This window comes from Lutjanus erythropterus, chromosome 15, assembly GCF_056507025.1.
Source record: "Lutjanus erythropterus isolate fLutEry1 chromosome 15, fLutEry1.hap2, whole genome shotgun sequence".
NCBI classification, from domain to species: Eukaryota; Metazoa; Chordata; class Actinopteri; order Lutjaniformes; family Lutjanidae; genus Lutjanus; species Lutjanus erythropterus.
The window spans coordinates 1419442-1441291 of record NC_139331.1 but is presented as its reverse complement, the minus strand read 5'-3'; the positions used below and the strand labels follow the sequence as shown (position 1 = coordinate 1441291).

The 21850-nt window shown below is 57.0% G+C and overlaps 24 non-coding genes across 24 annotated transcripts; 8 read left to right on the top strand and 16 right to left on the bottom strand.

Annotated features, from left to right (window-relative positions):
* Positions 1–472: 472 nt before the first annotated feature.
* On the top strand, positions 473–544 carry trnad-guc (transfer RNA aspartic acid (anticodon GUC)). Its single transcript has one exon. It is a non-coding gene; the product is annotated as a tRNA-Asp (tRNA).
* A 205-nt stretch (positions 545–749) lies between these two features.
* Positions 750–822, bottom strand: trnav-cac (transfer RNA valine (anticodon CAC)). The gene has a single exon. It is a non-coding gene; the product is annotated as a tRNA-Val (tRNA).
* A 1085-nt stretch (positions 823–1907) lies between these two features.
* trnav-aac (transfer RNA valine (anticodon AAC)) lies at positions 1908–1980 on the bottom strand. Its single transcript has one exon. It is a non-coding gene; the product is annotated as a tRNA-Val (tRNA).
* Positions 1981–3194: 1214 nt separating this feature from the next.
* On the top strand, positions 3195–3266 carry trnad-guc (transfer RNA aspartic acid (anticodon GUC)). The gene has a single exon. It is a non-coding gene; the product is annotated as a tRNA-Asp (tRNA).
* A 205-nt stretch (positions 3267–3471) lies between these two features.
* trnav-cac (transfer RNA valine (anticodon CAC)) lies at positions 3472–3544 on the bottom strand. Its single transcript has one exon. It is a non-coding gene; the product is annotated as a tRNA-Val (tRNA).
* A 1088-nt stretch (positions 3545–4632) lies between these two features.
* On the bottom strand, positions 4633–4705 carry trnav-aac (transfer RNA valine (anticodon AAC)). Its single transcript has one exon. It is a non-coding gene; the product is annotated as a tRNA-Val (tRNA).
* A 1212-nt stretch (positions 4706–5917) lies between these two features.
* Positions 5918–5989, top strand: trnad-guc (transfer RNA aspartic acid (anticodon GUC)). The gene has a single exon. It is a non-coding gene; the product is annotated as a tRNA-Asp (tRNA).
* Positions 5990–6194: 205 nt separating this feature from the next.
* On the bottom strand, positions 6195–6267 carry trnav-cac (transfer RNA valine (anticodon CAC)). The gene has a single exon. It is a non-coding gene; the product is annotated as a tRNA-Val (tRNA).
* Positions 6268–7355: 1088 nt separating this feature from the next.
* On the bottom strand, positions 7356–7428 carry trnav-aac (transfer RNA valine (anticodon AAC)). The gene has a single exon. It is a non-coding gene; the product is annotated as a tRNA-Val (tRNA).
* A 1211-nt stretch (positions 7429–8639) lies between these two features.
* Positions 8640–8711, top strand: trnad-guc (transfer RNA aspartic acid (anticodon GUC)). Its single transcript has one exon. It is a non-coding gene; the product is annotated as a tRNA-Asp (tRNA).
* A 205-nt stretch (positions 8712–8916) lies between these two features.
* On the bottom strand, positions 8917–8989 carry trnav-cac (transfer RNA valine (anticodon CAC)). Its single transcript has one exon. It is a non-coding gene; the product is annotated as a tRNA-Val (tRNA).
* A 1088-nt stretch (positions 8990–10077) lies between these two features.
* On the bottom strand, positions 10078–10150 carry trnav-aac (transfer RNA valine (anticodon AAC)). Its single transcript has one exon. It is a non-coding gene; the product is annotated as a tRNA-Val (tRNA).
* A 1215-nt stretch (positions 10151–11365) lies between these two features.
* On the top strand, positions 11366–11437 carry trnad-guc (transfer RNA aspartic acid (anticodon GUC)). The gene has a single exon. It is a non-coding gene; the product is annotated as a tRNA-Asp (tRNA).
* A 205-nt stretch (positions 11438–11642) lies between these two features.
* On the bottom strand, positions 11643–11715 carry trnav-cac (transfer RNA valine (anticodon CAC)). Its single transcript has one exon. It is a non-coding gene; the product is annotated as a tRNA-Val (tRNA).
* Positions 11716–12803: 1088 nt separating this feature from the next.
* On the bottom strand, positions 12804–12876 carry trnav-aac (transfer RNA valine (anticodon AAC)). Its single transcript has one exon. It is a non-coding gene; the product is annotated as a tRNA-Val (tRNA).
* Positions 12877–14088: 1212 nt separating this feature from the next.
* On the top strand, positions 14089–14160 carry trnad-guc (transfer RNA aspartic acid (anticodon GUC)). Its single transcript has one exon. It is a non-coding gene; the product is annotated as a tRNA-Asp (tRNA).
* Positions 14161–14365: 205 nt separating this feature from the next.
* On the bottom strand, positions 14366–14438 carry trnav-cac (transfer RNA valine (anticodon CAC)). The gene has a single exon. It is a non-coding gene; the product is annotated as a tRNA-Val (tRNA).
* Positions 14439–15526: 1088 nt separating this feature from the next.
* On the bottom strand, positions 15527–15599 carry trnav-aac (transfer RNA valine (anticodon AAC)). Its single transcript has one exon. It is a non-coding gene; the product is annotated as a tRNA-Val (tRNA).
* Positions 15600–16811: 1212 nt separating this feature from the next.
* trnad-guc (transfer RNA aspartic acid (anticodon GUC)) lies at positions 16812–16883 on the top strand. The gene has a single exon. It is a non-coding gene; the product is annotated as a tRNA-Asp (tRNA).
* Positions 16884–17088: 205 nt separating this feature from the next.
* trnav-cac (transfer RNA valine (anticodon CAC)) lies at positions 17089–17161 on the bottom strand. Its single transcript has one exon. It is a non-coding gene; the product is annotated as a tRNA-Val (tRNA).
* Positions 17162–18249: 1088 nt separating this feature from the next.
* Positions 18250–18322, bottom strand: trnav-aac (transfer RNA valine (anticodon AAC)). Its single transcript has one exon. It is a non-coding gene; the product is annotated as a tRNA-Val (tRNA).
* Positions 18323–19534: 1212 nt separating this feature from the next.
* Positions 19535–19606, top strand: trnad-guc (transfer RNA aspartic acid (anticodon GUC)). The gene has a single exon. It is a non-coding gene; the product is annotated as a tRNA-Asp (tRNA).
* Positions 19607–19811: 205 nt separating this feature from the next.
* On the bottom strand, positions 19812–19884 carry trnav-cac (transfer RNA valine (anticodon CAC)). The gene has a single exon. It is a non-coding gene; the product is annotated as a tRNA-Val (tRNA).
* A 1088-nt stretch (positions 19885–20972) lies between these two features.
* trnav-aac (transfer RNA valine (anticodon AAC)) lies at positions 20973–21045 on the bottom strand. Its single transcript has one exon. It is a non-coding gene; the product is annotated as a tRNA-Val (tRNA).
* Positions 21046–21850: the final 805 nt, after the last annotated feature.

The following is a 21850-nucleotide window of genomic DNA, read 5'->3' as shown; positions in this document are numbered from 1 at the left end:
AGCAAGGCGGTGAGAGAAGCGAAGCGACAGTACTCTGAGAGACTTCACCAGCGGCTCCCGGCTAACGACCGTGCTTGACAAGACACCACTGTCGTTGGGCTCATCTCCGGTGGGGTTGAGTCTGCCTACAGGTGGGAGGCTGACCATCCGATGACCTGGTGCGGGCAGCGCAACGTGGAGCTACAAGCTCTAAAGACAGCACAGATGGTTGTGTATTTCAGACAGAGCGCCTTCCCATCCAACCATCATCCTGTGAGACTCCCCAGTCGGCACTGTGGACTCCTTGCGCTTCCTGGACGCCACCATCACCCAGGACCTCAAGGGGGAGCTCAACATCAGCTGAAGATCAGGAAAAAATGCCTGGCCGTCCTTCTACGTGTTAAAGGCCTCCTTGCATGTTTCCGTATACTCCCCCTAAGTGCTGGAACAGCGCCACCAGCCGGTTTACAGGCCAAGCAGGGCGCTGCGGGGTTCCTTGTTAGTATAGTGGACAGTATCTCCGCCTGTCACGCGGAAGACCGGGGTTCGATTCCCCGACGGGGAGGTTTTCCTTTTCCCGCAGCTGCCTACTGCTCACCAGAGAGGGCAAAAGTTGCTGCCGCCCCGTGTCCTTTTGTCCAAGTGAGGGCATAGGCCGCTGCGCCTATCAACAAACAGCAGCGGTTTCCTTGGACTGGCGCTGAGCACCGTGCGGGCGTGTGACGATGTGACTGACCACAGCTTGGCCTGAATGCCCAAGCAAAGAAGAGTGTTTCCGCCCGGTTTCGAACCGGGGACCTTTCGCGTGTGAGGCGAACGTGATAACGACTACACTACGGAAACATGCCTGAAGACCGGCCTGGCTCGTACCCGCGTACACGCGCCTGCTCAGCGAGCGGCAAAACCTGCCGACCGCCGTGATGAAGAGGGAGCTGAGCCGGTAGGCAAAGTTTTCCATTTAGCGGCCGATATACGCGGCTGCCCTCAACTATGGTCATGGGCTTTTGGGTGGTGACCAAAATGATGGGGCTGCGAATAAAAGTGGCTGAAATGAGCTTCCTCCTCAGGGTGGCTTGGCTCAGCCTCACGTACAGGGTGAGGAGGGCCGACATCCGTAAGGAGATCGGAGTAGAAACGCTGCACCTTTTGCGTCGAAAGGAGCCAGTGGAGGGGGTTCGGGCGTCTGACTAGGATGCCTCCTGGACGTCTTCGTCTGGAGGTTTTGCCGGGCACGTCCAACTGGGAGGAGACGCTGGGGTCGAGCCAGAAGTCGCCGGAGGGATCCCGCATCTCATCTGGCCTGGGAATGCCTCGGGGGCGACCCCACCGGAGGGAGCCGGAAAGCGTTGCTGGGGAGAGGGACGTCTGGAGCACCCCGCTTAGCCTGCTGCCACCGCACACTGACCCCGGACGAACGGAGGAAAATGCCCGGATGGATGGAGAGGGGACGAGGGGTTTTAAACTGGATTCGGTCACACTTGCTGTCTCGGGGATTGGAGTGACAGTAACTGCTGCAGGCACGGGACCGTGAAGGTCTACTGTATTTGAAACGCTCCTTGAGCGGGGATCTGGCCATTCGTAGACAAAGGTCGGCTCTGGCCTTGTTCCAGCCCTCCTGTCGTCGGGGCAAAAACAACAGCAGCAACAACAAAGAAAGATGCAAGCAGCTGAGCAGGGGGGAAAAAACAAAGAAAAACAAAACAAAAGCAGAAAGTTGGCCAAGCAGGAACAGGCAATGTGCTCTAAGTTAAAGACATTTGGCAGAAGGCTGACCGTAGGGAAGGAGGGAAGTCGCTAGTCCCCGTCCGCTTTCTTCGTTGTCTCCAGAGAGATAAACGGCCGCGATTCATATTGTTTCGTGCTCTGCGTCGCCGGGGGTACTGATGACTTTGCCGCGTGCTTTTTGTGGAAGCACCAATAGCAAAGACTGTTTCCGCCCGGTTTCGAACCGGGGACCTTTCGCGTGTTAGGCGAACGTGATGACCACTACACTACGGAAACCAGGCGCCAACTTGGCACCTGTGCACGCGTGCCGCCGAAGCGACCTGTGTGCTGACCCGCAAACGTTTACAATGCCAGGCAACACGGTCATTTTACGTGTCGAGGATAGCCTTTTTTTTTTTTTTTTTTTTTTTTTTTTTTTCTCTCCTCCCTTTCACACGAAGGATCCCTACCCATCAATAGCGCTACTGAATGCTGAAGTTGTTCAGTCAAAGCCTTCTCCTCCCCCGGCGTCTTTGCGTCCTTCGCGCCGGTCGGCGTTCACATGCCACCGCAGGCCAACGTGTAGGGGGCACGGGGCAAGCTTTCCGACCGGGTACCGCCTTCGGAGCGGACAAGCCCGGGCGCGGTAGTGATTGTCCGCGGCAACTTTAACAAAGGTAATCTAAGTCATAAACTTCCCAAATACAGAGCGTCTATGAAATGTACGACCAGAGAGGAGAATGCTTTGAATCGTTGTGTCGCCGCAATCGGATGCGCCTATCACAGCGTCCCGCACGCTGTACAGGGACACTCTGACCACGTCGTGGTCCACCCGGTCCCTGCACACGGGCCGAAATTAAAAGCTCTCCACAGCGGCTGTGAGGACAGCAAAGAAGTTGAACGGCGAAGCCGTGGAGGAGCCTGGACTTGGGGCTTGGACTGCCCCGACTGGTATGTTTTCAGGACTGCTACCGACAGCCTGGGTGAGGACGTAGAGACTGCGACGTCTTGCAACGGCTTCTGGGAAGACTTTAGGTTTAGCAAGGCGGTGAGAGAAGCGAAGCGACAGTACTCTGAGAGACTTCACCAGCGGCTCCCGGCTAACGACCGTGCTTGACAAGACACCACTGTCGTTGGGCTCATCTCCGGTGGGGTTGAGTCTGCCTACAGGTGGGAGGCTGACCATCCGATGACCTGGTGCGGGCAGCGCAACGTGGAGCTACAAGCTCTAAAGACAGCACAGATGGTTGTGTATTTCAGACAGAGCGCCTTCCCATCCAACCATCATCCTGTGAGACTCCCCAGGCGGCACTGTGGACTCCTTGCGCTTCCTGGACGCCACCATCACCCAGGACCTCAAGGGGGAGCTCAACATCAGCTGAAGATCAGGAAAAAATGCCTGGCCGTCCTTCTACGTGTTAAAGGCCTCCTTGCATGTTTCCGTATACTCCCCCTAAGTGCTGGAACAGCGCCACCAGCCGGTTTACAGGCCAAGCAGGGCGCTGCGGGGTTCCTCGTTAGTATAGTGGACAGTATCTCCGCCTGTCACGCGGAAGACCGGGGTTCGATTCCCCGACGGGGAGGTTTTCCTTTTCCCGCAGCTGCCTACTGCTCACCAGAGAGGGCAAAAGTTGCTGCCGCCCCGTACCCTTTTGTCCAAGTGAGGGCATAGGCCGCTGCGCCTATCAACAAGCAGCAGCGGTTTCCTTGGACTGGCGCTGAGCACCGTGCGGGCGTGTGACGATGTGACTGACCACAGCTTGGCCTGAATGCCCAAGCAAAGAAGAGTGTTTCCGCCCGGTTTCGAACCGGGGACCTTTCGCGTGTGAGGCGAACGTGATAACCACTACACTACGGAAACATGCCTGAAGGCCGGCCTGGCTCGTACCCGCGTACACGCGCCTGCTCAGCGAGCGGCAAAACCTGCCGACCGCCGTGATGAAGAGGGAGCTGAGCCGGTAGGCAAAGTTTTCCATTTAGCGGCCGATATACGCGGCTGCCCTCACCTATGGTCATGGGCTTTTGGGTGGTGACCAAAATGATGGGGCTGCGAATAAAAGTGGCTGAAATGAGTTTCCTCCTCAGGGTGGCTTGGCTCAGCCTCACGTACAGGGTGAGGCTGAGCCAAGCCACCCGTAAGGAGATCGGAGTAGAAACGCTGCACCTTTTGCGTCGAAAGGAGCCAGTGGAAGGGGTTCGGGCGTCTGACTAGGATGCCTCCTGGACGTCTTCGTCTGGAGGTTTTGCCGGGCACGTCCAACTGGGAGGAGACGCTGGGGTCGAGCCAGAAGTCGCCGGAGGGATCCCGCATCTCATCTGGCCTGGGAATGCCTCGGGGGCGACCCCACCGGAGGGAGCCGGAAAGCGTTGCTGGGGAGAGGGACGTCTGGAGCACCCCGCTTAGCCTGCTGCCACCGCACACTGACCCCGGACGAACGGAGGAAAATGCCCGGATGGATGGAGAGGGGACGAGGGGTTTTAAACTGGATTCGGTCACACTTGCTGTCTCGGGGATTGGAGTGACAGTAACTGCTGCAGGCACGGGACCGTGAAGGTCTACTGTATTTGAAACGCTCCTTGAGCGGGGATCTGGCCATTCGTAGACAAAGGTCGGCTCTGGCCTTGTTCCAGCCCTCCTGTCGTCGGGGCAAAAACAACAGCAGCAACAACAAAGAAAGATGCAAGCAGCTGAGCAGGGGGGAAAAAACAAAGAAAAACAAAACAAAAGCAGAAAGTTGGCCAAGCAGGAACAGGCAATGTGCTCTAAGTTAAAGACATTTGGCAGAAGGCTGACCGTAGGGAAGGAGGGAAGTCGCTAGTCCCCGTCCGCTTTCTTCGTTGTCTCCAGAGAGATAAACGGCCGCGATTCATATTGTTTCGTGCTCTGCGTCGCCGGGGGTACTGATGACTTTGCCGCGTGCTTTTTGTGGAAGCACCAATAGCAAAGACTGTTTCCGCCCGGTTTCGAACCGGGGACCTTTCGCGTGTTAGGCGAACGTGATGACCACTACACTACGGAAACCAGGCGCCAACTTGCCACCTGTGCACGCGTGCCGCCGAAGCGACCTGTGTGCTGACCCGCAAACGTTTACAATGCCAGGCAACACGGTCATTTTACGTGTCGAGGATAGCCTTTTTTTTTTTTTTTTTTTTTTTTTTTTTCTCTCCTCCCTTTCACACGAAGGATCCCTACCCATCAATAGCGCTACTGGTTGCTGAAGTTGTTCAGTCAAAGCCTTCTCCTCCCCCGGCGTCTTTGCGTCCTTCGCGCCGGTCGGCGTTCACATGCCACCGCAGGCCAACGTGTAGGGGGCACGGGGCAAGCTTTCCGACCGGGTACCGCCTTCGGAGCGGACAAGCCCGGGCGCGGTAGTGATTGTCCGCGGCAACTTTAACAAAGGTAATCTAAGTCATAAACTTCCCAAATACAGAGCGTCTATGAAATGTACGACCAGAGAGGAGAATGCTTTGAATCGTTGTGTCGCCGCAATCGGATGCGCCTATCACAGCGTCCCGCACGCTGTACAGGGACACTCTGACCACGTCGTGGTCCACCCGGTCCCTGCACACGGGCCGAAATTAAAAGCTCTCCACAGCGGCTGTGAGGACAGCAAAGAAGTTGAACGGCGAAGCCGTGGAGGAGCCTGGACTTGGGGCTTGGACTGCCCCGACTGGTATGTTTTCAGGACTGCTACCGACAGCCTGGGTGAGGACGTAGAGACTGCGACGTCTTGCAACGGCTTCTGGGAAGACTTTAGGTTTAGCAAGGCGGTGAGAGAAGCGAAGCGACAGTACTCTGAGAGACTTCACCAGCGGCTCCCGGCTAACGACCGTGCTTGACAAGACACCACTGTCGTTGGGCTCATCTCCGGTGGGGTTGAGTCTGCCTACAGGTGGGAGGCTGACCATCCGATGACCTGGTGCGGGCAGCGCAACGTGGAGCTACAAGCTCTAAAGACAGCACAGATGGTTGTGTATTTCAGACAGAGCGCCTTCCCATCCAACCATCATCCTGTGAGACTCCCCAGGCGGCACTGTGGACTCCTTGCGCTTCCTGGACGCCACCATCACCCAGGACCTCAAGGGGGAGCTCAACATCAGCTGAAGATCAGGAAAAAATGCCTGGCCGTCCTTCTACGTGTTAAAGGCCTCCTTGCATGTTTCCGTATACTCCCCCTAAGTGCTGGAACAGCGCCACCAGCCGGTTTACAGGCCAAGCAGGGCGCTGCGGGGTTCCTCGTTAGTATAGTGGACAGTATCTCCGCCTGTCACGCGGAAGACCGGGGTTCGATTCCCCGACGGGGAGGTTTTCCTTTTCCCGCAGCTGCCTACTGCTCACCAGAGAGGGCAAAAGTTGCTGCCGCCCCGTACCCTTTTGTCCAAGTGAGGGCATAGGCCGCTGCGCCTATCAACAAGCAGCAGCGGTTTCCTTGGACTGGCGCTGAGCACCGTGCGGGCGTGTGACGATGTGACTGACCACAGCTTGGCCTGAATGCCCAAGCAAAGAAGAGTGTTTCCGCCCGGTTTCGAACCGGGGACCTTTCGCGTGTGAGGCGAACGTGATAACCACTACACTACGGAAACATGCCTGAAGGCCGGCCTGGCTCGTACCCGCGTACACGCGCCTGCTCAGCGAGCGGCAAAACCTGCCGACCGCCGTGATGAAGAGGGAGCTGAGCCGGTAGGCAAAGTTTTCCATTTAGCGGCCGATATACGCGGCTGCCCTCACCTATGGTCATGGGCTTTTGGGTGGTGACCAAAATGATGGGGCTGCGAATAAAAGTGGCTGAAATGAGTTTCCTCCTCAGGGTGGCTTGGCTCAGCCTCACGTACAGGGTGAGGCTGAGCCAAGCCACCCGTAAGGAGATCGGAGTAGAAACGCTGCACCTTTTGCGTCGAAAGGAGCCAGTGGAAGGGGTTCGGGCGTCTGACTAGGATGCCTCCTGGACGTCTTCGTCTGGAGGTTTTGCCGGGCACGTCCAACTGGGAGGAGACGCTGGGGTCGAGCCAGAAGTCGCCGGAGGGATCCCGCATCTCATCTGGCCTGGGAATGCCTCGGGGGCGACCCCACCGGAGGGAGCCGGAAAGCGTTGCTGGGGAGAGGGACGTCTGGAGCACCCCGCTTAGCCTGCTGCCACCGCACACTGACCCCGGACGAACGGAGGAAAATGCCCGGATGGATGGAGAGGGGACGAGGGGTTTTAAACTGGATTCGGTCACACTTGCTGTCTCGGGGATTGGAGTGACAGTAACTGCTGCAGGCACGGGACCGTGAAGGTCTACTGTATTTGAAACGCTCCTTGAGCGGGGATCTGGCCATTCGTAGACAAAGGTCGGCTCTGGCCTTGTTCCAGCCCTCCTGTCGTCGGGGCAAAAACAACAGCAGCAACAACAAAGAAAGATGCAAGCAGCTGAGCAGGGGGGAAAAAACAAAGAAAAACAAAACAAAAGCAGAAAGTTGGCCAAGCAGGAACAGGCAATGTGCTCTAAGTTAAAGACATTTGGCAGAAGGCTGACCGTAGGGAAGGAGGGAAGTCGCTAGTCCCCGTCCGCTTTCTTCGTTGTCTCCAGAGAGATAAACGGCCGCGATTCATATTGTTTCGTGCTCTGCGTCGCCGGGGGTACTGATGACTTTGCCGCGTGCTTTTTGTGGAAGCACCAATAGCAAAGACTGTTTCCGCCCGGTTTCGAACCGGGGACCTTTCGCGTGTTAGGCGAACGTGATGACCACTACACTACGGAAACCAGGCGCCAACTTGCCACCTGTGCACGCGTGCCGCCGAAGCGACCTGTGTGCTGACCCGCAAACGTTTACAATGCCAGGCAACACGGTCATTTTACGTGTCGAGGATAGCCTTTTTTTTTTTTTTTTTTTTTTTTTTTTCTCTCCTCCCTTTCACACGAAGGATCCCTACCCATCAATAGCGCTACTGGTTGCTGAAGTTGTTCAGTCAAAGCCTTCTCCTCCCCCGGCGTCTTTGCGTCCTTCGCGCCGGTCGGCGTTCACATGCCACCGCAGGCCAACGTGTAGGGGGCACGGGGCAAGCTTTCCGACCGGGTACCGCCTTCGGAGCGGACAAGCCCGGGCGCGGTAGTGATTGTCCGCGGCAACTTTAACAAAGGTAATCTAAGTCATAAACTTCCCAAATACAGAGCGTCTATGAAATGTACGACCAGAGAGGAGAATGCTTTGAATCGTTGTGTCGCCGCAATCGGATGCGCCTATCACAGCGTCCCGCACGCTGTACAGGGACACTCTGACCACGTCGTGGTCCACCCGGTCCCTGCACACGGGCCGAAATTAAAAGCTCTCCACAGCGGCTGTGAGGACAGCAAAGAAGTTGAACGGCGAAGCCGTGGAGGAGCCTGGACTTGGGGCTTGGACTGCCCCGACTGGTATGTTTTCAGGACTGCTACCGACAGCCTGGGTGAGGACGTAGAGACTGCGACGTCTTGCAACGGCTTCTGGGAAGACTTTAGGTTTAGCAAGGCGGTGAGAGAAGCGAAGCGACAGTACTCTGAGAGACTTCACCAGCGGCTCCCGGCTAACGACCGTGCTTGACAAGACACCACTGTCGTTGGGCTCATCTCCGGTGGGGTTGAGTCTGCCTACAGGTGGGAGGCTGACCATCCGATGACCTGGTGCGGGCAGCGCAACGTGGAGCTACAAGCTCTAAAGACAGCACAGATGGTTGTGTATTTCAGACAGAGCGCCTTCCCATCCAACCATCATCCTGTGAGACTCCCCAGGCGGCACTGTGGACTCCTTGCGCTTCCTGGACGCCACCATCACCCAGGACCTCAAGGGGGAGCTCAACATCAGCTGAAGATCAGGAAAAAATGCCTGGCCGTCCTTCTACGTGTTAAAGGCCTCCTTGCATGTTTCCGTATACTCCCCCTAAGTGCTGGAACAGCGCCACCAGCCGGTTTACAGGCCAAGCAGGGCGCTGCGGGGTTCCTCGTTAGTATAGTGGACAGTATCTCCGCCTGTCACGCGGAAGACCGGGGTTCGATTCCCCGACGGGGAGGTTTTCCTTTTCCCGCAGCTGCCTACTGCTCACCAGAGAGGGCAAAAGTTGCTGCCGCCCCGTGCCCTTTTGTCCAAGTGAGGGCATAGGCCGCTGCGCCTATCAACAAGCAGCAGCGGTTTCCTTGGACTGGCGCTGAGCACCGTGCGGGCGTGTGACGATGTGACTGACCACAGCTTGGCCTGAATGCCCAAGCAAAGAAGAGTGTTTCCGCCCGGTTTCGAACCGGGGACCTTTCGCGTGTGAGGCGAACGTGATAACCACTACACTACGGAAACATGCCTGAAGGCCGGCCTGGCTCGTACCCGCGTACACGCGCCTGCTCAGCGAGCGGCAAAACCTGCCGACCGCCGTGATGAAGAGGGAGCTGAGCCGGTAGGCAAAGTTTTCCATTTAGCGGCCGATATACGCGGCTGCCCTCACCTATGGTCATGGGCTTTTGGGTGGTGACCAAAATGATGGGGCTGCGAATAAAAGTGGCTGAAATGAGTTTCCTCCTCAGGGTGGCTTGGCTCAGCCTCACGTACAGGGTGAGGCTGAGCCAAGCCACCCGTAAGGAGATCGGAGTAGAAACGCTGCACCTTTTGCGTCGAAAGGAGCCAGTGGAAGGGTTTCGGGCGTCTGACTAGGATGCCTCCTGGACGTCTTCGTCTGGAGGTTTTGCCGGGCACGTCCAACTGGGAGGAGACGCTGGGGTCGAGCCAGAAGTCGCCGGAGGGATCCCGCATCTCATCTGGCCTGGGAATGCCTCGGGGGCGACCCCACCGGAGGGAGCCGGAAAGCGTTGCTGGGGAGAGGGACGTCTGGAGCACCCCGCTTAGCCTGCTGCCACCGCACACTGACCCCGGACGAACGGAGGAAAATGCCCGGATGGATGGAGAGGGGACGAGGGGTTTTAAACTGGATTCGGTCACACTTGCTGTCTCGGGGATTGGAGTGACAGTAACTGCTGCAGGCACGGGACCGTGAAGGTCTACTGTATTTGAAACGCTCCTTGAGCGGGGATCTGGCCATTCGTAGACAAAGGTCGGCTCTGGCCTTGTTCCAGCCCTCCTGTCGTCGGGGCAAAAACAACAGCAGCAACAACAAAGAAAGATGCAAGCAGCTGAGCAGGGGGGAAAAAACAAAGAAAAACAAAACAAAAGCAGAAAGTTGGCCAAGCAGGAACAGGCAATGTGCTCTAAGTTAAAGACATTTGGCAGAAGGCTGACCGTAGGGAAGGAGGGAAGTCGCTAGTCCCCGTCCGCTTTCTTCGTTGTCTCCAGAGAGATAAACGGCCGCGATTCATATTGTTTCGTGCTCTGCGTCGCCGGGGGTACTGATGACTTTGCCGCGTGCTTTTTGTGGAAGCACCAATAGCAAAGACTGTTTCCGCCCGGTTTCGAACCGGGGACCTTTCGCGTGTTAGGCGAACGTGATGACCACTACACTACGGAAACCAGGCGCCAACTTGCCACCTGTGCACGCGTGCCGCCGAAGCGACCTGTGTGCTGACCCGCAAACGTTTACAATGCCAGGCAACACGGTCATTTTACGTGTCGAGGATAGCCTTTTTTTTTTTTTTTTTTTTTTTTTTTTTTTTCTCTCCTCCCTTTCACACGAAGGATCCCTACCCATCAATAGCGCTACTGGTTGCTGAAGTTGTTCAGTCAAAGCCTTCTCCTCCCCCGGCGTCTTTGCGTCCTTCGCGCCGGTCGGCGTTCACATGCCACCGCAGGCCAACGTGTAGGGGGCACGGGGCAAGCTTTCCGACCGGGTACCGCCTTCGGAGCGGACAAGCCCGGGCGCGGTAGTGATTGTCCGCGGCAACTTTAACAAAGGTAATCTAAGTCATAAACTTCCCAAATACAGAGCGTCTATGAAATGTACGACCAGAGAGGAGAATGCTTTGAATCGTTGTGTCGCCGCAATCGGATGCGCCTATCACAGCGTCCCGCACGCTGTACAGGGACACTCTGACCACGTCGTGGTCCACCCGGTCCCTGCACACGGGCCGAAATTAAAAGCTCTCCACAGCGGCTGTGAGGACAGCAAAGAAGTTGAACGGCGAAGCCGTGGAGGAGCCTGGACTTGGGGCTTGGACTGCCCCGACTGGTATGTTTTCAGGACTGCTACCGACAGCCTGGGTGAGGACGTAGAGACTGCGACGTCTTGCAACGGCTTCTGGGAAGACTTTAGGTTTAGCAAGGCGGTGAGAGAAGCGAAGCGACAGTACTCTGAGAGACTTCACCAGCGGCTCCCGGCTAACGACCGTGCTTGACAAGACACCACTGTCGTTGGGCTCATCTCCGGTGGGGTTGAGTCTGCCTACAGGTGGGAGGCTGACCATCCGATGACCTGGTGCGGGCAGCGCAACGTGGAGCTACAAGCTCTAAAGACAGCACAGATGGTTGTGTATTTCAGACAGAGCGCCTTCCCATCCAACCATCATCCTGTGAGACTCCCCAGGCGGCACTGTGGACTCCTTGCGCTTCCTGGACGCCACCATCACCCAGGACCTCAAGGGGGAGCTCAACATCAGCTGAAGATCAGGAAAAAATGCCTGGCCGTCCTTCTACGTGTTAAAGGCCTCCTTGCATGTTTCCGTATACTCCCCCTAAGTGCTGGAACAGCGCCACCAGCCGGTTTACAGGCCAAGCAGGGCGCTGCGGGGTTCCTCGTTAGTATAGTGGACAGTATCTCCGCCTGTCACGCGGAAGACCGGGGTTCGATTCCCCGACGGGGAGGTTTTCCTTTTCCCGCAGCTGCCTACTGCTCACCAGAGAGGGCAAAAGTTGCTGCCGCCCCGTGCCCTTTTGTCCAAGTGAGGGCATAGGCCGCTGCGCCTATCAACAAGCAGCAGCGGTTTCCTTGGACTGGCGCTGAGCACCGTGCGGGCGTGTGACGATGTGACTGACCACAGCTTGGCCTGAATGCCCAAGCAAAGAAGAGTGTTTCCGCCCGGTTTCGAACCGGGGACCTTTCGCGTGTGAGGCGAACGTGATAACCACTACACTACGGAAACATGCCTGAAGGCCGGCCTGGCTCGTACCCGCGTACACGCGCCTGCTCAGCGAGCGGCAAAACCTGCCGACCGCCGTGATGAAGAGGGAGCTGAGCCGGTAGGCAAAGTTTTCCATTTAGCGGCCGATATACGCGGCTGCCCTCACCTATGGTCATGGGCTTTTGGGTGGTGACCAAAATGATGGGGCTGCGAATAAAAGTGGCTGAAATGAGTTTCCTCCTCAGGGTGGCTTGGCTCAGCCTCACGTACAGGGTGAGGCTGAGCCAAGCCACCCGTAAGGAGATCGGAGTAGAAACGCTGCACCTTTTGCGTCGAAAGGAGCCAGTGGAAGGGGTTCGGGCGTCTGACTAGGATGCCTCCTGGACGTCTTCGTCTGGAGGTTTTGCCGGGCACGTCCAACTGGGAGGAGACGCTGGGGTCGAGCCAGAAGTCGCCGGAGGGATCCCGCATCTCATCTGGCCTGGGAATGCCTCGGGGGCGACCCCACCGGAGGGAGCCGGAAAGCGTTGCTGGGGAGAGGGACGTCTGGAGCACCCCGCTTAGCCTGCTGCCACCGCACACTGACCCCGGACGAACGGAGGAAAATGCCCGGATGGATGGAGAGGGGACGAGGGGTTTTAAACTGGATTCGGTCACACTTGCTGTCTCGGGGATTGGAGTGACAGTAACTGCTGCAGGCACGGGACCGTGAAGGTCTACTGTATTTGAAACGCTCCTTGAGCGGGGATCTGGCCATTCGTAGACAAAGGTCGGCTCTGGCCTTGTTCCAGCCCTCCTGTCGTCGGGGCAAAAACAACAGCAGCAACAACAAAGAAAGATGCAAGCAGCTGAGCAGGGGGGAAAAAACAAAGAAAAACAAAACAAAAGCAGAAAGTTGGCCAAGCAGGAACAGGCAATGTGCTCTAAGTTAAAGACATTTGGCAGAAGGCTGACCGTAGGGAAGGAGGGAAGTCGCTAGTCCCCGTCCGCTTTCTTCGTTGTCTCCAGAGAGATAAACGGCCGCGATTCATATTGTTTCGTGCTCTGCGTCGCCGGGGGTACTGATGACTTTGCCGCGTGCTTTTTGTGGAAGCACCAATAGCAAAGACTGTTTCCGCCCGGTTTCGAACCGGGGACCTTTCGCGTGTTAGGCGAACGTGATGACCACTACACTACGGAAACCAGGCGCCAACTTGCCACCTGTGCACGCGTGCCGCCGAAGCGACCTGTGTGCTGACCCGCAAACGTTTACAATGCCAGGCAACACGGTCATTTTACGTGTCGAGGATAGCCTTTTTTTTTTTTTTTTTTTTTTTTTTTTTCTCTCCTCCCTTTCACACGAAGGATCCCTACCCATCAATAGCGCTACTGGTTGCTGAAGTTGTTCAGTCAAAGCCTTCTCCTCCCCCGGCGTCTTTGCGTCCTTCGCGCCGGTCGGCGTTCACATGCCACCGCAGGCCAACGTGTAGGGGGCACGGGGCAAGCTTTCCGACCGGGTACCGCCTTCGGAGCGGACAAGCCCGGGCGCGGTAGTGATTGTCCGCGGCAACTTTAACAAAGGTAATCTAAGTCATAAACTTCCCAAATACAGAGCGTCTATGAAATGTACGACCAGAGAGGAGAATGCTTTGAATCGTTGTGTCGCCGCAATCGGATGCGCCTATCACAGCGTCCCGCACGCTGTACAGGGACACTCTGACCACGTCGTGGTCCACCCGGTCCCTGCACACGGGCCGAAATTAAAAGCTCTCCACAGCGGCTGTGAGGACAGCAAAGAAGTTGAACGGCGAAGCCGTGGAGGAGCCTGGACTTGGGGCTTGGACTGCCCCGACTGGTATGTTTTCAGGACTGCTACCGACAGCCTGGGTGAGGACGTAGAGACTGCGACGTCTTGCAACGGCTTCTGGGAAGACTTTAGGTTTAGCAAGGCGGTGAGAGAAGCGAAGCGACAGTACTCTGAGAGACTTCACCAGCGGCTCCCGGCTAACGACCGTGCTTGACAAGACACCACTGTCGTTGGGCTCATCTCCGGTGGGGTTGAGTCTGCCTACAGGTGGGAGGCTGACCATCCGATGACCTGGTGCGGGCAGCGCAACGTGGAGCTACAAGCTCTAAAGACAGCACAGATGGTTGTGTATTTCAGACAGAGCGCCTTCCCATCCAACCATCATCCTGTGAGACTCCCCAGGCGGCACTGTGGACTCCTTGCGCTTCCTGGACGCCACCATCACCCAGGACCTCAAGGGGGAGCTCAACATCAGCTGAAGATCAGGAAAAAATGCCTGGCCGTCCTTCTACGTGTTAAAGGCCTCCTTGCATGTTTCCGTATACTCCCCCTAAGTGCTGGAACAGCGCCACCAGCCGGTTTACAGGCCAAGCAGGGCGCTGCGGGGTTCCTCGTTAGTATAGTGGACAGTATCTCCGCCTGTCACGCGGAAGACCGGGGTTCGATTCCCCGACGGGGAGGTTTTCCTTTTCCCGCAGCTGCCTACTGCTCACCAGAGAGGGCAAAAGTTGCTGCCGCCCCGTGCCCTTTTGTCCAAGTGAGGGCATAGGCCGCTGCGCCTATCAACAAGCAGCAGCGGTTTCCTTGGACTGGCGCTGAGCACCGTGCGGGCGTGTGACGATGTGACTGACCACAGCTTGGCCTGAATGCCCAAGCAAAGAAGAGTGTTTCCGCCCGGTTTCGAACCGGGGACCTTTCGCGTGTGAGGCGAACGTGATAACCACTACACTACGGAAACATGCCTGAAGGCCGGCCTGGCTCGTACCCGCGTACACGCGCCTGCTCAGCGAGCGGCAAAACCTGCCGACCGCCGTGATGAAGAGGGAGCTGAGCCGGTAGGCAAAGTTTTCCATTTAGCGGCCGATATACGCGGCTGCCCTCACCTATGGTCATGGGCTTTTGGGTGGTGACCAAAATGATGGGGCTGCGAATAAAAGTGGCTGAAATGAGTTTCCTCCTCAGGGTGGCTTGGCTCAGCCTCACGTACAGGGTGAGGCTGAGCCAAGCCACCCGTAAGGAGATCGGAGTAGAAACGCTGCACCTTTTGCGTCGAAAGGAGCCAGTGGAAGGGGTTCGGGCGTCTGACTAGGATGCCTCCTGGACGTCTTCGTCTGGAGGTTTTGCCGGGCACGTCCAACTGGGAGGAGACGCTGGGGTCGAGCCAGAAGTCGCCGGAGGGATCCCGCATCTCATCTGGCCTGGGAATGCCTCGGGGGCGACCCCACCGGAGGGAGCCGGAAAGCGTTGCTGGGGAGAGGGACGTCTGGAGCACCCCGCTTAGCCTGCTGCCACCGCACACTGACCCCGGACGAACGGAGGAAAATGCCCGGATGGATGGAGAGGGGACGAGGGGTTTTAAACTGGATTCGGTCACACTTGCTGTCTCGGGGATTGGAGTGACAGTAACTGCTGCAGGCACGGGACCGTGAAGGTCTACTGTATTTGAAACGCTCCTTGAGCGGGGATCTGGCCATTCGTAGACAAAGGTCGGCTCTGGCCTTGTTCCAGCCCTCCTGTCGTCGGGGCAAAAACAACAGCAGCAACAACAAAGAAAGATGCAAGCAGCTGAGCAGGGGGGAAAAAACAAAGAAAAACAAAACAAAAGCAGAAAGTTGGCCAAGCAGGAACAGGCAATGTGCTCTAAGTTAAAGACATTTGGCAGAAGGCTGACCGTAGGGAAGGAGGGAAGTCGCTAGTCCCCGTCCGCTTTCTTCGTTGTCTCCAGAGAGATAAACGGCCGCGATTCATATTGTTTCGTGCTCTGCGTCGCCGGGGGTACTGATGACTTTGCCGCGTGCTTTTTGTGGAAGCACCAATAGCAAAGACTGTTTCCGCCCGGTTTCGAACCGGGGACCTTTCGCGTGTTAGGCGAACGTGATGACCACTACACTACGGAAACCAGGCGCCAACTTGCCACCTGTGCACGCGTGCCGCCGAAGCGACCTGTGTGCTGACCCGCAAACGTTTACAATGCCAGGCAACACGGTCATTTTACGTGTCGAGGATAGCCTTTTTTTTTTTTTTTTTTTTTTTTTTTTTCTCTCCTCCCTTTCACACGAAGGATCCCTACCCATCAATAGCGCTACTGGTTGCTGAAGTTGTTCAGTCAAAGCCTTCTCCTCCCCCGGCGTCTTTGCGTCCTTCGCGCCGGTCGGCGTTCACATGCCACCGCAGGCCAACGTGTAGGGGGCACGGGGCAAGCTTTCCGACCGGGTACCGCCTTCGGAGCGGACAAGCCCGGGCGCGGTAGTGATTGTCCGCGGCAACTTTAACAAAGGTAATCTAAGTCATAAACTTCCCAAATACAGAGCGTCTATGAAATGTACGACCAGAGAGGAGAATGCTTTGAATCGTTGTGTCGCCGCAATCGGATGCGCCTATCACAGCGTCCCGCACGCTGTACAGGGACACTCTGACCACGTCGTGGTCCACCCGGTCCCTGCACACGGGCCGAAATTAAAAGCTCTCCACAGCGGCTGTGAGGACAGCAAAGAAGTTGAACGGCGAAGCCGTGGAGGAGCCTGGACTTGGGGCTTGGACTGCCCCGACTGGTATGTTTTCAGGACTGCTACCGACAGCCTGGGTGAGGACGTAGAGACTGCGACGTCTTGCAACGGCTTCTGGGAAGACTTTAGGTTTAGCAAGGCGGTGAGAGAAGCGAAGCGACAGTACTCTGAGAGACTTCACCAGCGGCTCCCGGCTAACGACCGTGCTTGACAAGACACCACTGTCGTTGGGCTCATCTCCGGTGGGGTTGAGTCTGCCTACAGGTGGGAGGCTGACCATCCGATGACCTGGTGCGGGCAGCGCAACGTGGAGCTACAAGCTCTAAAGACAGCACAGATGGTTGTGTATTTCAGACAGAGCGCCTTCCCATCCAACCATCATCCTGTGAGACTCCCCAGGCGGCACTGTGGACTCCTTGCGCTTCCTGGACGCCACCATCACCCAGGACCTCAAGGGGGAGCTCAACATCAGCTGAAGATCAGGAAAAAATGCCTGGCCGTCCTTCTACGTGTTAAAGGCCTCCTTGCATGTTTCCGTATACTCCCCCTAAGTGCTGGAACAGCGCCACCAGCCGGTTTACAGGCCAAGCAGGGCGCTGCGGGGTTCCTCGTTAGTATAGTGGACAGTATCTCCGCCTGTCACGCGGAAGACCGGGGTTCGATTCCCCGACGGGGAGGTTTTCCTTTTCCCGCAGCTGCCTACTGCTCACCAGAGAGGGCAAAAGTTGCTGCCGCCCCGTGCCCTTTTGTCCAAGTGAGGGCATAGGCCGCTGCGCCTATCAACAAGCAGCAGCGGTTTCCTTGGACTGGCGCTGAGCACCGTGCGGGCGTGTGACGATGTGACTGACCACAGCTTGGCCTGAATGCCCAAGCAAAGAAGAGTGTTTCCGCCCGGTTTCGAACCGGGGACCTTTCGCGTGTGAGGCGAACGTGATAACCACTACACTACGGAAACATGCCTGAAGGCCGGCCTGGCTCGTACCCGCGTACACGCGCCTGCTCAGCGAGCGGCAAAACCTGCCGACCGCCGTGATGAAGAGGGAGCTGAGCCGGTAGGCAAAGTTTTCCATTTAGCGGCCGATATACGCGGCTGCCCTCACCTATGGTCATGGGCTTTTGGGTGGTGACCAAAATGATGGGGCTGCGAATAAAAGTGGCTGAAATGAGTTTCCTCCTCAGGGTGGCTTGGCTCAGCCTCACGTACAGGGTGAGGCTGAGCCAAGCCACCCGTAAGGAGATCGGAGTAGAAACGCTGCACCTTTTGCGTCGAAAGGAGCCAGTGGAAGGGGTTCGGGCGTCTGACTAGGATGCCTCCTGGACGTCTTCGTCTGGAGGTTTTGCCGGGCACGTCCAACTGGGAGGAGACGCTGGGGTCGAGCCAGAAGTCGCCGGAGGGATCCCGCATCTCATCTGGCCTGGGAATGCCTCGGGGGCGACCCCACCGGAGGGAGCCGGAAAGCGTTGCTGGGGAGAGGGACGTCTGGAGCACCCCGCTTAGCCTGCTGCCACCGCACACTGACCCCGGACGAACGGAGGAAAATGCCCGGATGGATGGAGAGGGGACGAGGGGTTTTAAACTGGATTCGGTCACACTTGCTGTCTCGGGGATTGGAGTGACAGTAACTGCTGCAGGCACGGGACCGTGAAGGTCTACTGTATTTGAAACGCTCCTTGAGCGGGGATCTGGCCATTCGTAGACAAAGGTCGGCTCTGGCCTTGTTCCAGCCCTCCTGTCGTCGGGGCAAAAACAACAGCAGCAACAACAAAGAAAGATGCAAGCAGCTGAGCAGGGGGGAAAAAACAAAGAAAAACAAAACAAAAGCAGAAAGTTGGCCAAGCAGGAACAGGCAATGTGCTCTAAGTTAAAGACATTTGGCAGAAGGCTGACCGTAGGGAAGGAGGGAAGTCGCTAGTCCCCGTCCGCTTTCTTCGTTGTCTCCAGAGAGATAAACGGCCGCGATTCATATTGTTTCGTGCTCTGCGTCGCCGGGGGTACTGATGACTTTGCCGCGTGCTTTTTGTGGAAGCACCAATAGCAAAGACTGTTTCCGCCCGGTTTCGAACCGGGGACCTTTCGCGTGTTAGGCGAACGTGATGACCACTACACTACGGAAACCAGGCGCCAACTTGCCACCTGTGCACGCGTGCCGCCGAAGCGACCTGTGTGCTGACCCGCAAACGTTTACAATGCCAGGCAACACGGTCATTTTACGTGTCGAGGATAGCCTTTTTTTTTTTTTTTTTTTTTTTTTTTTTCTCTCCTCCCTTTCACACGAAGGATCCCTACCCATCAATAGCGCTACTGGTTGCTGAAGTTGTTCAGTCAAAGCCTTCTCCTCCCCCGGCGTCTTTGCGTCCTTCGCGCCGGTCGGCGTTCACATGCCACCGCAGGCCAACGTGTAGGGGGCACGGGGCAAGCTTTCCGACCGGGTACCGCCTTCGGAGCGGACAAGCCCGGGCGCGGTAGTGATTGTCCGCGGCAACTTTAACAAAGGTAATCTAAGTCATAAACTTCCCAAATACAGAGCGTCTATGAAATGTACGACCAGAGAGGAGAATGCTTTGAATCGTTGTGTCGCCGCAATCGGATGCGCCTATCACAGCGTCCCGCACGCTGTACAGGGACACTCTGACCACGTCGTGGTCCACCCGGTCCCTGCACACGGGCCGAAATTAAAAGCTCTCCACAGCGGCTGTGAGGACAGCAAAGAAGTTGAACGGCGAAGCCGTGGAGGAGCCTGGACTTGGGGCTTGGACTGCCCCGACTGGTATGTTTTCAGGACTGCTACCGACAGCCTGGGTGAGGACGTAGAGACTGCGACGTCTTGCAACGGCTTCTGGGAAGACTTTAGGTTTAGCAAGGCGGTGAGAGAAGCGAAGCGACAGTACTCTGAGAGACTTCACCAGCGGCTCCCGGCTAACGACCGTGCTTGACAAGACACCACTGTCGTTGGGCTCATCTCCGGTGGGGTTGAGTCTGCCTACAGGTGGGAGGCTGACCATCCGATGACCTGGTGCGGGCAGCGCAACGTGGAGCTACAAGCTCTAAAGACAGCACAGATGGTTGTGTATTTCAGACAGAGCGCCTTCCCATCCAACCATCATCCTGTGAGACTCCCCAGGCGGCACTGTGGACTCCTTGCGCTTCCTGGACGCCACCATCACCCAGGACCTCAAGGGGGAGCTCAACATCAGCTGAAGATCAGGAAAAAATGCCTGGCCGTCCTTCTACGTGTTAAAGGCCTCCTTGCATGTTTCCGTATACTCCCCCTAAGTGCTGGAACAGCGCCACCAGCCGGTTTACAGGCCAAGCAGGGCGCTGCGGGGTTCCTCGTTAGTATAGTGGACAGTATCTCCGCCTGTCACGCGGAAGACCGGGGTTCGATTCCCCGACGGGGAGGTTTTCCTTTTCCCGCAGCTGCCTACTGCTCACCAGAGAGGGCAAAAGTTGCTGCCGCCCCGTGCCCTTTTGTCCAAGTGAGGGCATAGGCCGCTGCGCCTATCAACAAGCAGCAGCGGTTTCCTTGGACTGGCGCTGAGCACCGTGCGGGCGTGTGACGATGTGACTGACCACAGCTTGGCCTGAATGCCCAAGCAAAGAAGAGTGTTTCCGCCCGGTTTCGAACCGGGGACCTTTCGCGTGTGAGGCGAACGTGATAACCACTACACTACGGAAACATGCCTGAAGGCCGGCCTGGCTCGTACCCGCGTACACGCGCCTGCTCAGCGAGCGGCAAAACCTGCCGACCGCCGTGATGAAGAGGGAGCTGAGCCGGTAGGCAAAGTTTTCCATTTAGCGGCCGATATACGCGGCTGCCCTCACCTATGGTCATGGGCTTTTGGGTGGTGACCAAAATGATGGGGCTGCGAATAAAAGTGGCTGAAATGAGTTTCCTCCTCAGGGTGGCTTGGCTCAGCCTCACGTACAGGGTGAGGCTGAGCCAAGCCACCCGTAAGGAGATCGGAGTAGAAACGCTGCACCTTTTGCGTCGAAAGGAGCCAGTGGAAGGGGTTCGGGCGTCTGACTAGGATGCCTCCTGGACGTCTTCGTCTGGAGGTTTTGCCGGGCACGTCCAACTGGGAGGAGACGCTGGGGTCGAGCCAGAAGTCGCCGGAGGGATCCCGCATCTCATCTGGCCTGGGAATGCCTCGGGGGCGACCCCACCGGAGGGAGCCGGAAAGCGTTGCTGGGGAGAGGGACGTCTGGAGCACCCCGCTTAGCCTGCTGCCACCGCACACTGACCCCGGACGAACGGAGGAAAATGCCCGGATGGATGGAGAGGGGACGAGGGGTTTTAAACTGGATTCGGTCACACTTGCTGTCTCGGGGATTGGAGTGACAGTAACTGCTGCAGGCACGGGACCGTGAAGGTCTACTGTATTTGAAACGCTCCTTGAGCGGGGATCTGGCCATTCGTAGACAAAGGTCGGCTCTGGCCTTGTTCCAGCCCTCCTGTCGTCGGGGCAAAAACAACAGCAGCAACAACAAAGAAAGATGCAAGCAGCTGAGCAGGGGGGAAAAAACAAAGAAAAACAAAACAAAAGCAGAAAGTTGGCCAAGCAGGAACAGGCAATGTGCTCTAAGTTAAAGACATTTGGCAGAAGGCTGACCGTAGGGAAGGAGGGAAGTCGCTAGTCCCCGTCCGCTTTCTTCGTTGTCTCCAGAGAGATAAACGGCCGCGATTCATATTGTTTCGTGCTCTGCGTCGCCGGGGGTACTGATGACTTTGCCGCGTGCTTTTTGTGGAAGCACCAATAGCAAAGACTGTTTCCGCCCGGTTTCGAACCGGGGACCTTTCGCGTGTTAGGCGAACGTGATGACCACTACACTACGGAAACCAGGCGCCAACTTGCCACCTGTGCACGCGTGCCGCCGAAGCGACCTGTGTGCTGACCCGCAAACGTTTACAATGCCAGGCAACACGGTCATTTTACGTGTCGAGGATAGCCTTTTTTTTTTTTTTTTTTTTTTTTTTTTTCTCTCCTCCCTTTCACACGAAGGATCCCTACCCATCAATAGCGCTACTGGTTGCTGAAGTTGTTCAGTCAAAGCCTTCTCCTCCCCCGGCGTCTTTGCGTCCTTCGCGCCGGTCGGCGTTCACATGCCACCGCAGGCCAACGTGTAGGGGGCACGGGGCAAGCTTTCCGACCGGGTACCGCCTTCGGAGCGGACAAGCCCGGGCGCGGTAGTGATTGTCCGCGGCAACTTTAACAAAGGTAATCTAAGTCATAAACTTCCCAAATACAGAGCGTCTATGAAATGTACGACCAGAGAGGAGAATGCTTTGAATCGTTGTGTCGCCGCAATCGGATGCGCCTATCACAGCGTCCCGCACGCTGTACAGGGACACTCTGACCACGTCGTGGTCCACCCGGTCCCTGCACACGGGCCGAAATTAAAAGCTCTCCACAGCGGCTGTGAGGACAGCAAAGAAGTTGAACGGCGAAGCCGTGGAGGAGCCTGGACTTGGGGCTTGGACTGCCCCGACTGGTATGTTTTCAGGACTGCTACCGACAGCCTGGGTGAGGACGTAGAGACTGCGACGTCTTGCAACGGCTTCTGGGAAGACTTTAGGTTTAGCAAGGCGGTGAGAGAAGCGAAGCGACAGTACTCTGAGAGACTTCACCAGCGGCTCCCGGCTAA